Raw genomic sequence first — 15,918 nt, forward strand, 5'->3', positions numbered from 1 at the left:
TGGGGAATGCTTGTCAGTACAGTGGCAGATTTGAGGTTCTCATACTCTGTTTCTACAGGCTTTCCTCAAGGACTCGTCCATTTCACAGATGGTTATCTGCTGGGATGTCTGGACAGCATCTCCCCACATTCCTTAAAGTTCACAGTAGCCATCTTGATCATATGTAGTTGTATGGCTTGGTTCCCTCTATCTGTTCAAGCCTCCCAGGGTTTTATGACCTGTTGCCAGGGCAACATCCTAGTCCCCCTTACCTGTTCAAGCCTCCCATCCTTGCCTGCTAAGCCAGGAGTGTGAGCTGAATTTTAACGCCATTAAATGAACTACAACAATCTCCAAGCTGGCCCAATGGAGCTGCCCTGTTTGGCCACACCAAGCCACCCTGCCAGATGCCCACTAGAGCTTATAAACAGCCCCATGGGGCAAGGCAGGGTGTTCAGTTCCACCCCCTGACTTCCTGAGAGGGGATTGCATGGACCACAGGGTGGAGCAAAGCTACCCTGTAAACTGTAAAAACAGCGTAGGAGGCCCTTCTCCTTCCTTAGGACGGGCTTCCTATTGTGGCTGGACAGATAGACGTCTCTTAGGGCTCGCAGCTCTCTCTTCTGTGGCAGATGGGCAGTCGCACTATTCTCCACTCAGAGCGGGCTCCCGCTTGACCTCTGGCCTCAGCAGATGGCCATGCTGTTGTTACATGTGGCCGGCTCCTGCTGGACACAGTCTCTGCTCATTGGGTAGCTGCCTCTCCCCAGCACAGCTCCCACTGAGCTCTGGTCAGGCCGTCGCCATCTTCCAAGTGCGGCTTTGGCTTGGACCCCAGCCTGTGCTCAGCAAAAGCTATCTGGGGTAAAGGACATCTGGCCACATGCTGGCCAATGAATTTTCCTTTTCTCCCTCCATTCTCCCTTTTCCCCTCAATCCCTGTGTGACGCCCCTTTATCTTGCTCCCTTTCATTTCTCTCTCTGTGTCTGCTTTAGTGTTTCTGAAGCTCATGGGTGAGAATTCACCAACCAGGTCATCCCTAATCCCCCCAGGTTTGCCCCATTGCAAAACCAAACAAGTATTTATTATGTTTCTAACTATTTCTGTGTATGTTTAATCATTTTTGTAATGTTTGTTATCCATAAAACATAGACCTAATTAAGAAATATATTTTACAGTACCTCATTTATACCTGAAATGTAACAGAATCTGACCTAACATAGAATTATACAATGCATTTTAATTTGAAAAAGAATTATATGCAGCAATTTCCTACTTAAAAGTATCAAGTATAATTAATAAAATGACAATGATTTTTAAAACCACAGATGTACAAACTATTCCCAGCTTTAGTATTGGCTTTTCTAGACATTTCTATCAAAATCTTTGTATACTGACATGCCTTCAGGATTATTAACATTTGGTAAGGTAATTTTCTACTAACATCAGTATCAAAAAACAAATAAAACTGAGTAAATAATTAAAATACAATTTTAAAGAAAGCAAAAATCTCACCAAATATACAAATTAGAATAATTTAAATCAGTACAGTACAACATTTTAATATATATTTAAATTTGCAAAGAAAGTATACTAAGCATTTCTATACTGTTAATGTTACCCATATTTTGTCAAATTTGCTAAAATACACAAGATTTATTACAGAAAACCCATAACTAAACTATTTTTTATTAGTTGACTTTTAATGCCATTAGCTAATTTTAATTTTATAGAGCACCTTCAAGTAATTTTTTTTTTTTTTGGTCTCTGAGCATCTTAAATTTCATATTTTATTTCACTGTGGGAGTTTCTCCTGTGGGAGTAACTATACTGTAAACTATCACTATTATGTTAGTTTAAATCTCCTTATTGTTACCTGGAAAAAAAATGTTATCAGGGAGGCCTTGAAACTCTCCCCTTTCCAAAGTATAATAGTGTATAAGACCTTCAGGGACAAAGTTGATCGACCATTCTTACATTTTTTAACCATGTTGTAGGGTAAGGAAAAAATGTCAGGCTTTTCTGCCCTCCCGCCATCAGGATAGATGATGGATCCTTGAGGTCCTGAATGCATGCCTGATGGCGGGTACCCAGAGTAGAGTGTGGGCATAGGTAGATGGGATTCACCTGGGCTAAGACTGTGCTTTTCAAGGGCGGTGTCACGGGGACGCCAGTAGAAGCCCATGAAGAAGCCGAGAAGCAGCAGAATGAACAGAAGAGCAGAGAAGCAGAGAACGCCAAAGAGCCCAGATAGAGTGAGGATTTGCTGGGGGCTGGGAGGACTGCCAGCCTCCTGGGCCCCCAGCACCCCTGCCTGCCATATGCCTGGTAATCCCAATAAAAACCTGCAAAACCACTGAGGGCTCTGACTCCTTTACCCGTTCTGCTGGATCAGAAAACCTGCACCGTGTCCAGTCCTGACCTTACACATGTCTACCCAAAAGAAAATGTATTTACTTGCAGCCTGTCACTGATTACAGTGGAGAGAACTGAAACACTAGAGCACAGTGATCGGGAGAATCCAGATAGCCACCTGATAGACTGAGCCGTAGTTGCTAAGTTGTCTTATCTACTTGTTACTTTCAAAGATCAGTCTAAGGATCTCTATAAGATGGAGATGAAGTTGCTGAAAGGGACAGTAAGAATTATGATATTTAAAGGAAGGACTTCTGTGAATACTTGATGTATTAGTGTATCGAGCAATTGGGGAAACTTGAGAACTGATTGTGTTACATCTTTTTCTTTTTAAGATTTATTTATTATACAAGAACTGGGGTACAGATCAGAGAAACAGGAGGGTGAGATAATTCACCAGAGACAGAGAGGGGAGTAGAACAGGCAGATGGACCGAAACACTGCTGAGGGGAGCAGTGGGCGAGACAGGAGAGGTCTGCTGCACCATGTGGGTATCTCCCTGGCAGGCCAGGAATTGAACCCACGCTGCAGAGGCTGCAGACAGCTTCACAGCACTGCACTCAACCAGCTGTGCCACCAGGGAGGCCCTGTGTTACATATTTAACAAAATGTTCTGTGACCCCTGAGATTGATGACACCAGGGCTAGCACCTGATGGTTGTTACAGGCTATTAACTACAAAGGAAGATTCGGCTGAAGAAGATAAACAATGTTACTTATGAAGTTTTTCTATCCCATGCCTTCTCTGACCTGAGAATTGAAAGCCCTTCATTTACTGCACCCCCTCACATATAATCATAGCATCGCCCCCATTGCACCCACACATTCAGAGAGCTGGGTTCTTTAGGATATTAACCTTGTCTTCTCCCTGGGTGGCTGCTTTACATATGTAGGGTAAGGTAAAAAGTATCAGGCTTTTCTGCCCTCCCGCCATTAGGACAGATGACGGAACCCTGCAGTCCTGAATGCATGCCTGATGGCGGGCACCTGGAGTAGGGTGTGGGCAGAGGTAGATGGGATTCACCTGGGCTAAGACTGGGCTTTTAAGGGCGGCGTCACGGGGGACGCCAGCAGAAGAGAAGCAGTAGAAGCAGAGAAACAGAAGCAGAACCACCACAGAGCAGAGAAGCAGAGACCAACCAGAGAAGGCCTGAGAGCCCAGATGGAGTGAAGACTTGCTGAGGGCTGGGAGGCCCTCCAGCACCCCTGCCTGCTGTATACCTGGTAAATCCCAATAAAAGCCTGAAAAGCCACTGAGGGCTCCAGGACTCTGACTCCTTTACCTCATCTGCTAGATCAGAAAACTAGCTCTATGGCCCTGTCCTGCCCCTACAGCATACAATGAACCCTTTTGTGAAAAGCCATTCTCATGATTCAGAATTTGGCTTCTGGGCAGCAAGAGACCCATTTTGGTCTCTTCCATTAGCTTTCTGTTGCTGTGTAACAAATTACCACAAATTTAGCAATTTAGAACAACCTGTGTTTATTAACTCCAGACTCCCTTCATCTGGAGTCAGGATTTGGTTTAGCAACATCCTCTGCTGAGAGTCTCAGGCTACAATCCAGGAAGTAGCCAGGCTGCTTTCTCAGCTGGACGTTCTAAGTCCACTTTTACCTCAATGGTTGTAGGCAGAAGTCAGTTCCTTGCCTTTTTTTTTTAAATATTGATTTATTTATTGTAGGGTAAGGTAAAAGTATCAGGCTTTTCTGCCCTCCCACCACTAGGATGAATGAGGGAACCCTGTGGTCCTGAATGCATGCCTGATGGCAGGCACCTGAAGTGGGTACACCTGGGCTGAGAAACTGAGTTTATAAGGGCAGCATCATGGGGACACCAGTAGAAGCCAAGAATGAACAGAAGCCGAGAAAGAAGCAGAGAAGCAGGTGAGCAGAGAAGCAGAGAGAACATGAGAGAATGCTGGAGAGCCCAGATACAGTGAGGATTTGCTGGGGGCTGGGAGGACTGCCAGCCTCCCGGCCCCCCAGCCCCCCTGCCTGCCATATGCCCAGTAAATCTAAATAAAAAGACCTGCAAAAGCCACTGAGGACTCTGACTCCAACTTTACCTGGTCTGCTGGATCAGAAAACCTGCTCAGTGGCCTGTTCCTGCCCCTATATTTATGCATACAAGAATTGGGGTACAGGCCAGAGGTGTGGGGGTGAGTATTCACCAGAGATAGTGGGGAACAGAACAGGCAGATCTACTGAAATACCTTGCTGAGGGGATGTAGGGTAAGGAAAAATGTCAGGCTTTTCTGCCCTCCTGCCATCAGGATAGGTGATGGATCCTTGCGGTCCTGAATGCAAACCCCTAGTAAATGCATTTCCACTTAACTTCCCTTCAGCCAAAAATGCCCATACCAGGGCTCCCTGGTGGCGCAAGGGGTTAATATTCAATGTATGAAGCTATCCGCAGCCACTGTGGCATGAGTTTGATCCCCAGCCAGGCAGCTACCCACATGGTGCAGCAGACCTCTCCTGCCTCGCCCGCTGCTCCCCTCAGCAGTGTTTTCAGCCAATCTGCCTGTTCTGCTCCCCACTCTGTCTCAACCCCTGAAACTCTGGCTTATACCCCAGTTCTTATATACATAAGTAAAAATAAACTAAAAAAAAAAGTTCTAAAAAAGAAAATCAAAGAAGACACCAAAACCAAGTTGTGAAGGCAGGAAAAACGTAGCTTTATACAAACAGAAAAAAGCAAGTCGAATGCAAAAGCAAAAGAGCTCACAATTTATCTATTAATGAGTCATTTTGATGCAAATTATTGTTCCCAAGTTATCTGCTTTATTAATTTGACACATTGAATCCTTGCTCTTAAAATGGGGAAGGAACTTAGAGGAACTACTGTTAATCAGTACTATCATACGGACACTCAGTTATGAACTTAGATTTGGTTCTTAGATCTTTGCAACTTTTTTCTTAAGGTAAACATTCTCTGTATGCAGAGTTAGTCAAAAGTGAATTGGTTCATTAAGACAGCCCGTTAGGGCCTCCCCCGTGGCGCAGCGGTTGAGCGCTGGGCTGCGAAGCTGCCCACAGCCTCTGCAGCGCTGGTTCGATTCTCGACCACCAGCAAGAGTCCCACATGGCATGCAGACCTCTCCTGCTGTGCCTGCTGCTCCACTCAGCAGTGTACTTCGTCAGTCTGCCTGTTCTGCTCCCCGCTCTGTCTCTGGTGAATTCTCTCACCCTCCCGTGCTTCTGACTGTACCCAGTGCTTGTATAAATAAATAAATAAACCATTAAAAAAAAAAAAAAAAGACTGCCCGTTAGAGTTGAATCAGTTTATCAGAACAGCTGGTCATAGTTGTTCTTGGTATTTGTCACATTCAGTACCCAGGACTTGTTTCCAGCCTCCAGGTTGTGACCTTGGTACATCCTGGCCTACAGATCCTGGTTAATTTCTGATGGCATCAATGTCTGTCACTTATTCAGGCATCATCGGGGTGGAAATCTCAGTTCAAAGCAAGAATTTTGGTTTAAAGAAAACAGATCATTAGTCATATATTATGCACATATGCTAGGTGTGTATACGTAGATTCCTGTACTAAGTATGGTGCCCTCCCTTCCTCCCTAGCCCCCTATCACTCCTGCACTGGATTCCTCATAGTCAATGACCATAGTCCAAGGCAGCTGATCATGTCTTCCCATCTGGCTGATCATGTCTCCCCATCATGTCTTCCCATCTGGCCTGTGGTTTGGGCTGGCCCCCTTCCTCTCTGGAAAGTGGCCCTCTTCCATGCCCTGTGTAATTACATAGAAGACATGGCCCTGGGGGCTTCTCTGGACACTTGCAGCTGACCTGTAGCATACTGGGGGCCCTTTAGGAGTTTGAGGTCCCAAACACCATGGGGACACCTGGGGTCCCTGGTGAATCAATGGCAGCCACCATAGAGTGAGTTCTTCTCTTGTCTTTCTCCCTCTCCCACCTTTCCCATTCAGCCTGACTGGTCTCCTCACTGTTATTGAAGACCTTGAAGGTCACGTCTAAATATTTTGGGAAAGGGGTTTGAGACCTTTGATCCAGCCTCTGGAGCTTGCACCTGATGACTAATGAAGTGCCAAGATGACCTGCCCTCCTGCAGTCTCTGGGTCCAGACTGGTGTGTTTTCTCATGGCCTCAGCAAGTCTAGCCTGGAATAACACAGGATTTTCACTGGGTCCCTGAAAGATCTCCTCAGTTTATCATAATTGACTGGCTTAAAAACAGTCCTTTTCATTCCCTGGAAGTAATCATATTGTTACAGGGCTGCAATCTCAAAGAGTGGGTCCTTTGCCCTCTAGGGAAAGAATTCATCAGAGAGCCCTAGATGTAGGTGAACCAGGCCTGTCTCTATTAGAGAGACTCATGCATGAGGGAGCCAGTTTGGGAAAGGAGAATATAACCAGGCCTCCCAAAGGGAATGAATTAGTGGGAGATATTTAAAGGCAGGGGGAAGAGGGCAGACTTATAACAGTGTGATACCCATAGAAGGGGAATGTTCCAGTCTCTCTGCTCCACCCTAAGGAAGCTGAGCAGCAAGGAGAAGCAAGAAAAGAGTGGGAGAAGAAAAGAAAGGGATAAAGAAAAGATCTGGAGTGGGTACATGGAACAGAAAGACTTGTAAAGAAAAAGGTACTCTTGCTTCTTGGCCTTGGACTTATGCCAGGAACTTGGGGGACGTGGAAGGAGACACTTAGAAGAGACAGCAACATCGGTGTGAGACCCAGGGGATGGTGACAATTGCAGCCTTTATCTTGACTTTAATTTTGATTTTGTTCTTTTCCTTCCAGACTTGCCTGGCCCCATATGCTTCTTTCCTACAGTGCCCCCCCAGAAAGTGCCTTGGACTTGTGGCAAGCTTTCCGGCCTCAGTGGCCTTCCTTTGAGCCATGCCTGTTTTGACTGGACATTTACCCACAAGGAGACTTGCCAGCCTCCCGGCCCCGCCGGCCCCCTACCTCCTGTGTACCTGGTAAATCCCAATAAAAGCCTGCAAAAGCCACTGAGGACTCTGACTCTTCCTTTACCCCGTCTGCTGGATCAGAAAACCTGCTCTGTGGTCTTCCTGCCCCTACAGGGTCCTAGGCTGCTCCTCATCTTGCCCTGTAACAGCATCATGATTTGTTCTGAATTAAGCTTTCCTGGGCATGAGCAGTGGGTTTCACTCCAACTATGCATATGGTCTCGCAGCTCTCTCCTTCCAGGAAACTGTGAGATAATCATTAGTAAGGACCTAATGCTTTCTGTCCATCTTGGTGGTGCTTTATGGTCAGTGTAGTGAGCTAAATTGTTTGGACAGGGCTCATCATTCCATGATTTAGTCCATCTGTTCAAACAGTACCAGGGCAACTTATCCTACCAGCTCACAATTTCTTTTCCCTAGGCTGTCTCAACACAGTCCCTGCTTCTAATAGAAGCTTAGAGTAGAAAAATTTAGGGTGCAAGTTTTCACAAGGTCAAAAACCAGAGGCAAAACCCAGTGACGATTAACTAGCCTTAAGCCAAACTGGCTACAGAGACTGAGGTGAGGGCAGAACGGATTATCTGTAGAGAACCAACCCAACTTGGCCCCAAGGCAAAGAATTCCAAAGTAATTTCATAAATAACTTTACATAAGGATTTCCCTTGCTCTGGCAAAACGGCATTCTGACCACCTGTTCTATGCAGGTGCTTTTTTTTTTTTTCTCCGTTCTCTTTTTCCTAATAAGCCTTTAAAATGCAGCCTTGGCCTGTTTGTGTCTATGCAAACATCTTTTTCCTTAATAAACTTGCCTCCATATGCCACTGAATGAGAAACTGCCAAAATCTTTCTGAGAGGGACCCAAGGACCCCATGCATAGAACCCCATCACTTTTACAACTGGGGTCCCAGTTCCCCACTGAGGGTCAGTTTTAGGGATTGCCAGTAGGTGCCTGAGACGCAGTTGACTTTGAAGTAACCAGTTTAAGGATAGAGTGGATGATGGGAAGAATAGTTGAAGGTCCTGCCAGGCCTTAGGATGACACTTCCAAGTTCTCAGAACACCAGGAGAATACTTAATGTAAAGGAATGTCTGCGGAATGCTGTAGCCTGATAGAAGCTAACGTATGCAAAACAGTCTAGAGTAAGTAATGCATCAGGCTTTTCTGCCCTCCCACCATTAGATTAAATGCATGCCTGATGGCAAGCACCTGGAGTGGGGTGTGGGCATGCATAGGTGGGTACACCTGGGCTGCAACTGGCTTGTAAGAGTGTAGGGTAAATGGTTTTCAGGCTTTTCTGCCCTCCCACAGTTAAGATTACCCTGCCTGATGGGGTACCTACAGTTGTTACATTGCTGCTAACTGACTTGTTTACTTCTGTGGGCCATGGGAGGAGTATTGAGATAGTCACAGAGAGAAGCAGAAGCAGGAGAGAGGCAAGAGAGAGAAGGAGAGAAAGAGGCCAGAGAAGCCCAGAGTGAAAGCCTGGAGGCCTCTGGGCCCCACTGTGTGCCATGTACCTGGTTGCTGCAATGCATGTAAAGCTCAATAAGAGAAAGCCACTGAGGCTCCACGACTCTCCTTTACCTGGTCTGCTTGGATCCTAGATATTCTTCTCTGTGCCCATCCTGCCCCTATAAAGAGCAAAACTGAACCACCAGGAGGGGAACAAGCAAGAGATGGAAAGAGAACCAGTAGAGAAGCAGAGGCCACAAGAGAATGCCGGAGAGCCAAGGAAGAGTGAAGATTCTCTGGGGGCTGGGAGGCCTGCCAGTTTCCTGGCCCCCCAGGACCCCTGCCTGCCGGGTACCTGGTAAACTCAATAAAACCCTGACAAAGCCACTGAGGGCTCCAGGACTCCTCTCCTTCACCCGTCTGCTCATGTCATAGAAAACCTGCTTTGTGCTCTTCCTGCCACTACAGTTAGATATTAAAAGTGTTAGTCCTATTTGCAGAAGAGGGCCAGAACCTGATATCAAAGTTACTGAGGTATAATTTCTCTCCATTCTCACTCCAGCTCTACCAAATGATTATAGTAACATCATTTGCAAGTCTAGTTTTAGTAAACTTAACCAGTTCTCTTGCAAAAGCACAAAAGAACAAATATAATGGTATACACAGCAGCAGGAAGGCCAAAGGGCAGGAGATCTATGATCCAAGCAGATGGGTAAAGGAGAATCCTAGGTGCCCTCGGTGGCTTTTTCTTTTCAGGCTTTTATTGAGATTTTACCATATACACGGCAGGCAGGGTGTAGGGTAAAGAAAATATCAGGCTTTTCTGCCCTTCCGCCATCAGGATAGATGATGGATCCTTGTCCTGAATGCATGCCTGATGGCGGGCACCTGGAATAGGGTGTGGGCATAGGTAGATGGGATTCAGCTGAGCTAAGATTGTGCTTTTAAGGGCGGCGTCACGGGGGCAGCAGCAGCAGCAGCAGCAGCAGCAGCAGCAGCAGCAGCAGCAGCAGCAGCAGCAGCAGCAGCAGCAGCAGCAGCAGCAGCAGCAGCAGCAACGCTAGAGAGCCCAGATAGAGTAAAGACTTGCTGGGGGCTGGGAGGCCTGCCAGCCTCCACCAGCCAGCACCCCTGCCTGCCATATGCCTGGTGAACCCCAATAAAAGACCTGCAAAAAAACACTGAGGACTCTGACTCCTCCTTTACCCGGTCTGCATGGGATCAGAAAACCTGCCCTGTATCCAGTCCTGCCTTTACAATTGGCGTAAGTCAGCAGGATCCATGTAGATGGGTATTGGAGCCCTCCGAAGACCTGGAGGGACTAAGGAGAACAGACTGCCTGTGATGACGCTGGAGGCACCATGGCAGCACAGAAGGTGGATACGTTCCGGAGCTGTGGGACGAGACCTCGCATGGAGGAGACGCCCAAGAGGACCAGACAACCACACCCGAAATGACCGGCCAATGACCCCTGAGGCAGCAGAATCGTCGGGGAGGAGAGGACCACGATTCAGCGCTCGCCGGTGCTGATGCAGGGAGAGGCCAATGGACTTCAACTGATGGACATGGACTGATGAACTTGGACTGACAATCCCGCCAGAAGGCGGAGGACCTTGGCAGGTTATGTTTTTTTTTTTTTTTTTGAGAATCTGGGGGTGGCCAGTGGGCCTTGATGGCCAAAAGCAGCCTGTGCATGCCCAGCAGCCAGGTGGAGGAGAAAAGCCAACTGAGAAGGCAAAAGCTGGGACTGATGCTAAGTTGAGAAGCCCTGAGCTGCTGTTAAGCAGCCTGAGTATGCTGAAGCCCTGTGAGTCTCGTAAAATCACCTGTGGGTGATGCCCTGCTTATTCTTGAGTGAGGGTGATGAGCTGAGGAACCTGTCCTTGGGGGATGGGCGGGGAACGTGGCTTGGGGTGGAGCCCAAGCCGAATGCAGAGTTTGGATCCCCGACCCATGTGCTTGTGCAGTGGGTTGGCCTGAGTGCAGGGGTCTGCGAGTCGCATGGGTGGCTGTGAAGGCCGAGTGTTGGAGCGACTGCAGACAGAAACCCTGAGGGTTGGCGATTACCCCCAACAGAATAAAATTGCCAATCCCAGAGCTAGTGCATCCTGGGGGTGGATGCTGTGTGTGGCTTGTAGCCGAGACTACAGCCAGAGAAGGCCAGGAAGTTTGACCTGCAACCTGGCGTGTTGCAATAGATGCCGTGAGTGATTCCCCTCCCTCGTATGAGCAGTGCCTTCGGCAGCAGATTTGGTGGCTCATCTGCTGGTACCAATAATTGTCTTTTGCACTAGGTTGGTGCCCTGCCTGGACTTATTTGTGTTCTGTTGTATTTTGTTATATTGTATTTTGTTATATTTGATGTATTTGCTTTTGTGGGCCATGGCTGCATTGTTTGTTTGCTTAGAAAATTGTATATATATGTATAGACTGTATGGCAGAAAACCCTGAGGGGGTGGACTGTAGGGTAAAGAAAATATCAGGCTTTTCTGCCCTCCCGCCATCAGGATAGATGATGGATCCTTGTCCTGAATGCATGCCTGATGGCGGGCACCTGGAGTAGGGTGTGGGCATAGGTAGATGGGATTCAGCTGAGCTAAGATTGTGCTTTTTAAGGGCGGCGTCATGGGGACGCCAGCAGTAGCAGCAGCAGCAGCAGAAGCCGAAGCAGAAGCCGAAAGAGAAGCCAAGAAGCAGCAGAACGAACGCTAGAGAGCCCAGATAGAGTAAAGACTTGCTGGGGGCTGGGAGGCCTGCCAGCACCCCTGCCTGCCATATGCCTGGTGAATCCCAAATAAAAAACCTGCAAAACTACTGAGGACTCTGACTCCTCCTTTACCCGGTCTGCATGGGATCAGAAAACCTGCACTGTGCCCATTCCTGCCCTTTACACGGGGGTATTGGGGGGCCAGGAGGCTGGAAGGCCTCCCAGCCCCCGGCAAGTCTTCACTCTTCCTGGACTGTAGGGTCAGGAACGGACACAGTTCAGTTTTCCTGATCCCATGCAGACCGGGTAAAGGAGGAGTCAGAGTCCTCAGTGGCTTTTTGCAGGTCTTTTATTGGGGTTCACCAGGCATATGGCAGGCAGGGGTGCTGGGGGGCCGGGAGGCTGGCAGTCCTCCCAGCCCCCAGCAAATCCTCACTCTATCTGGGCTCTCTGGCATTCTCTGCTTCTGCTTTTCTGCTTCTCTGCTTCTCTCTCGGCTTCTCTTTCGGCTTCTGCTGGCGTCCCCGTGATGCTGCCCTTAAAAAGCACAGTCTTAGCCCAGGTGAATCCCATCTACCTATGCCCACACCCTACTCCAGGTGCCCACCATCAGGCATGCATTCAGGACAAGGATCCATCATCTATCCTGATGGCGGAAGGGCAGAAAAGCCTGACATTTTTCCTTACCCTACATGGACTCTCCAGCGTTTTCTTGTGGTTTTGTTCTCTTTCTCTTCTGGTTCTTTATCATTATTCTCTTCATTTCTGCTTCTCTTTCATTCTCTTCTTATTCTCCTGGCATCCCCATAACACCGCCCTTATAGGCCCAGTCTCAGCCCAGGTGTATCCTCCTATGTATGCCCACACCACATCCAGAGGACCACAGGGATCCATAATTAATCCAAATGGCGGGAGGGCAGAAAAGCCTGACAGTCATTTATCCTACAGTATACTTTCAAGGTTCGGTTTTACTGGAACCTCTACAAGGAATCACAGATTGATTTTTTTTTTTTTTTAATATCGATTGTAGGGTAAAGAAAATATCAGGCTTTTCTGCCCTTCCGCCATCAGGATAGATGATGGATCCTTGTCCTGAATGCATGCCTGATGGCGGGCACCTGGAGTAGGGTGTGGGCATAGGTAGATGGGATTCACCTGGGCTGAGACTGGGCTTTTAAGGGCGGCGTCACAGGGATGCCAGAAGCCGAGAAAGCAGCAGCAGAAGCCGAAGAGAAGCCGAAATCACCAGAGAGCCCAGATAGAGTGAGGATTTGCTGGGGGCTGGGAGGACTGCCAGCCTCCTGGCCCCCCAGCACCTCTGCCTGCCATATGCCTGGTGAACCCCAATAAAAGACCTGCAAAAAACCCACTGAGGACTCTGACTCCTTTACCCGGTCTGCATGGGATCAGGAAACCTGCCCTGTGTCCTGTCCAGCCTCTACATCGATCATCAATTTATTTATATATATTATATATATATTATATCATTGCTCATTTTTGTACAGTATTTGATTTCTCCTCTCAGGTGTAGTCCCCATAAAATTCCCACCACCAAGTCACCCATGAGCCATCACCATAGTCCCTGGTGCTCTTCCCTCTCCTCTTTTAATCCCACTCTGGTTTGCCTCTCAGGGCAGGTACATGCCACATTCTCCTCAGACTCTGCAAATACCTGTGTCTTTGGTAAGTTCCTCATCTCGAGGTCCCAAAATATTCTGGGGTCCCTGGATCTCTCAAGGGGGGTGCTGATATTTTCACCCTTTCTGGTAGACCTAGAACCTGTAAGTTTTCATAGTTTGGGGTGAGAGAGAGAGAGAAACAAATGTTCTAGTTTGTTCATTAAAAAAGATGCAATTTGGGGCCTCCCCAGTGGCGCAGCGGTTAAGCGCTGGGTTGCGAAGCTGCCCGCAGCCTCTGCAGCGCGGGTTCAATCCCCGGCTGCTCCCCGGCCACCGGAGGAGGGTCCCACAAGGCGCGCAGACCTCTCCTGCCGCCCGCTGCTCCCCTCAGCAGTGTATTTCGTCAGTCTGCCTGCTCTGCTCCCTGTTCTGGCTCTGGTGGATTCTCTCACCCTCCCACGCTTCTGACTGTACCCAGTGCTTGTATAAATAAATAAATCTTAAAAAAAAAAATGCAATTTGCATTGCTGCAGATCATGACATGGTTAGTTCAAAGAAACTTTCTGGAAATAAAAGCAAAGCTTTGGAATTATAGTATTCCTTCTCAAGGTATTTTGTCCCATGTAGTCTAATTCTTTTCTTAGCAGTTTTTATAAGTTTACTCTTAAATTTTGTAGTTTTTCCCATTCCTTGATGAGTTTATTTTCAGAGTATTGTTAGTTCCTTTTCTGTGAATTTTTCTGATTACAATGTTTAGTAAGTAAGCTTAGTAAATAGAATGACTTAAAAATAGTCATGGTATAAAGCAATACACAAGGATGTTTGTGCAATTTGTGACATACATATTTTAGAATAATTAGAATTGATGAGTAATAATATATCAGAATATAATAGGTTTTGAATTCTCCTATATTTTAGAACACTCCTATTAATTTACACATATGCTGTACAGGTTTAACCATTTCTTCCCATGACAATGCTTCCCAGAAAATCTCAATATACTCAAATCAACCTAAGTTGTTTTCCCCAAGGAAAGCAATTTTATTAGGTATCATAGGCGTCCTTCCAAGACAGTCTTTACTATTTTAGAATTTTGATATCAGAGAAGCTTTCAAGGACTAAAAAACTTAGAGATTTTTATAAATAATTTCCCAGAATGACAAAGATTTTTAAAAGTAAATCTATTTATTTTCCTTTGACAAGGCTCAGCAGTGCTGACAGAATTAGATTTCTCTGAATTAACCAAGACTGAGGGTGAAAGAGTGCCAAGATATTCAAATTACTGAACATTCTTTTAGCAGTTTTAAGAATGTTTTAGGCAGTACTACGTAGTTTTAGAATACCACTGTCCTATTTGCAAATGAAAAAAATTTAAGTTTGATTTCACATAAGTACACTGAAGTTAGATATTAAGCTTCTTACTTTACTTGCATGTATAGTTACTACCCTAGTTTCTAATTTCTAATGACTATTGTACTATCACCCCTTTAGACTAGATAACTTAAACATAGCTTGTCATAATTTCCAAAGCAACAAGCTTCAAAAAAAGTAATTTTTTCTCTTTAGCTGACATGGCACCAAAATTTTAGTTTCCTTACAATAAGGAGAAAAAAGTAAACCTGAAAGTTCAGTAATCTTAGATAAAATAATCTAGATATTCAACAAACTTAGTAAACCTTTAGTTTTAGATATTAAATTTAGTAAACCTTTAGTTTTTAATAAGAGATTTGGGCAACTATGGAGAGACTTAATACCACACACACACACACACACACACACGACAGAGAGAGCCAGTATGAGTAACTCATTGTTGTGGCTTTAGATGCCATCTTAAATTTCTGTGAAGAATGAAGTCAGTTGGGGAGTTTACTAGGGAAAACAAAAGTATTTCTCCAAGGAGAAGAGATAAGTGGATAAGTCTTACTAGAAAAAAACTTTATAGCTGAGAAGTTTAAGTATAAGCATCAAAAAGCAAATCTAACATTGCTGACATATTTTACTCTAGACTATTTCTGACTTAGGTTTAATAAAAGCAATATAATTTAGGGCCCATTTCTCTTGACATCAACCAGGAACCCTATGAGAACAGGCCAGTTACTAAATATAAGAGTTAATTTTTTTATTTAAATACATTTAAACATAGAACAAATGTATTAACACCCAACATTATAACTTTAAAATCATGTATGCTTCAAATTAAACCGTTCGTTTTTGAACAAGCCCGAGTTTACCAAAAACTCTAAATTGCAATCTCAAAAATTTTTGGTTAACTTTCATTATGTTAGAATCTATTTGTGTTGGGGAAAAGGATGTCCTGAACAAACTCCACAAATAGGTTTTTGGACCCCATCCCCCACCCCAGACCAAAGAGATCCAAGACACCAAGGACTGCAAATCCCATAATGTCATCACCACGGAAGGGAGGATTGCTGGGACTGAGGGTGGAGTTAAGCAGCCAGGTTTGGTATATAACCAGACATGTGGGCCTTGGGGGTCCTTGGTTTTTCACCAGCTTTCAGCGTGCTATTGGGGTTCCAGCTCAACAGAACTGGTAGTGTTAGGAGGAAAGGATGTTCTGAGCTAATCCCATACAGGCTTTGTGGACCCCACCCCCACTCCAGACCAAAGTCATCAAGACATTGGGAAAGACAAATCCCACCACCACCAAAGGGAAGGTGGCTGGGACCTGAGGGTGGAGTTAAGCAGCCAGGTTGGGTATAAAAACCAAATGCGTGGGCCTTGGGGTCGCTCGCTCTGTCGCTCGCCTCCTGGCTTCACGGCTTCTGGCTCGCGGCCAGC

This window comes from Talpa occidentalis, unplaced genomic scaffold (assembly GCF_014898055.3).
Source record: "Talpa occidentalis isolate TD23 unplaced genomic scaffold, MPIMG_talOcc4v2.1 talOcc4.13, whole genome shotgun sequence".
NCBI classification, from domain to species: Eukaryota; Metazoa; Chordata; class Mammalia; order Eulipotyphla; family Talpidae; genus Talpa; species Talpa occidentalis.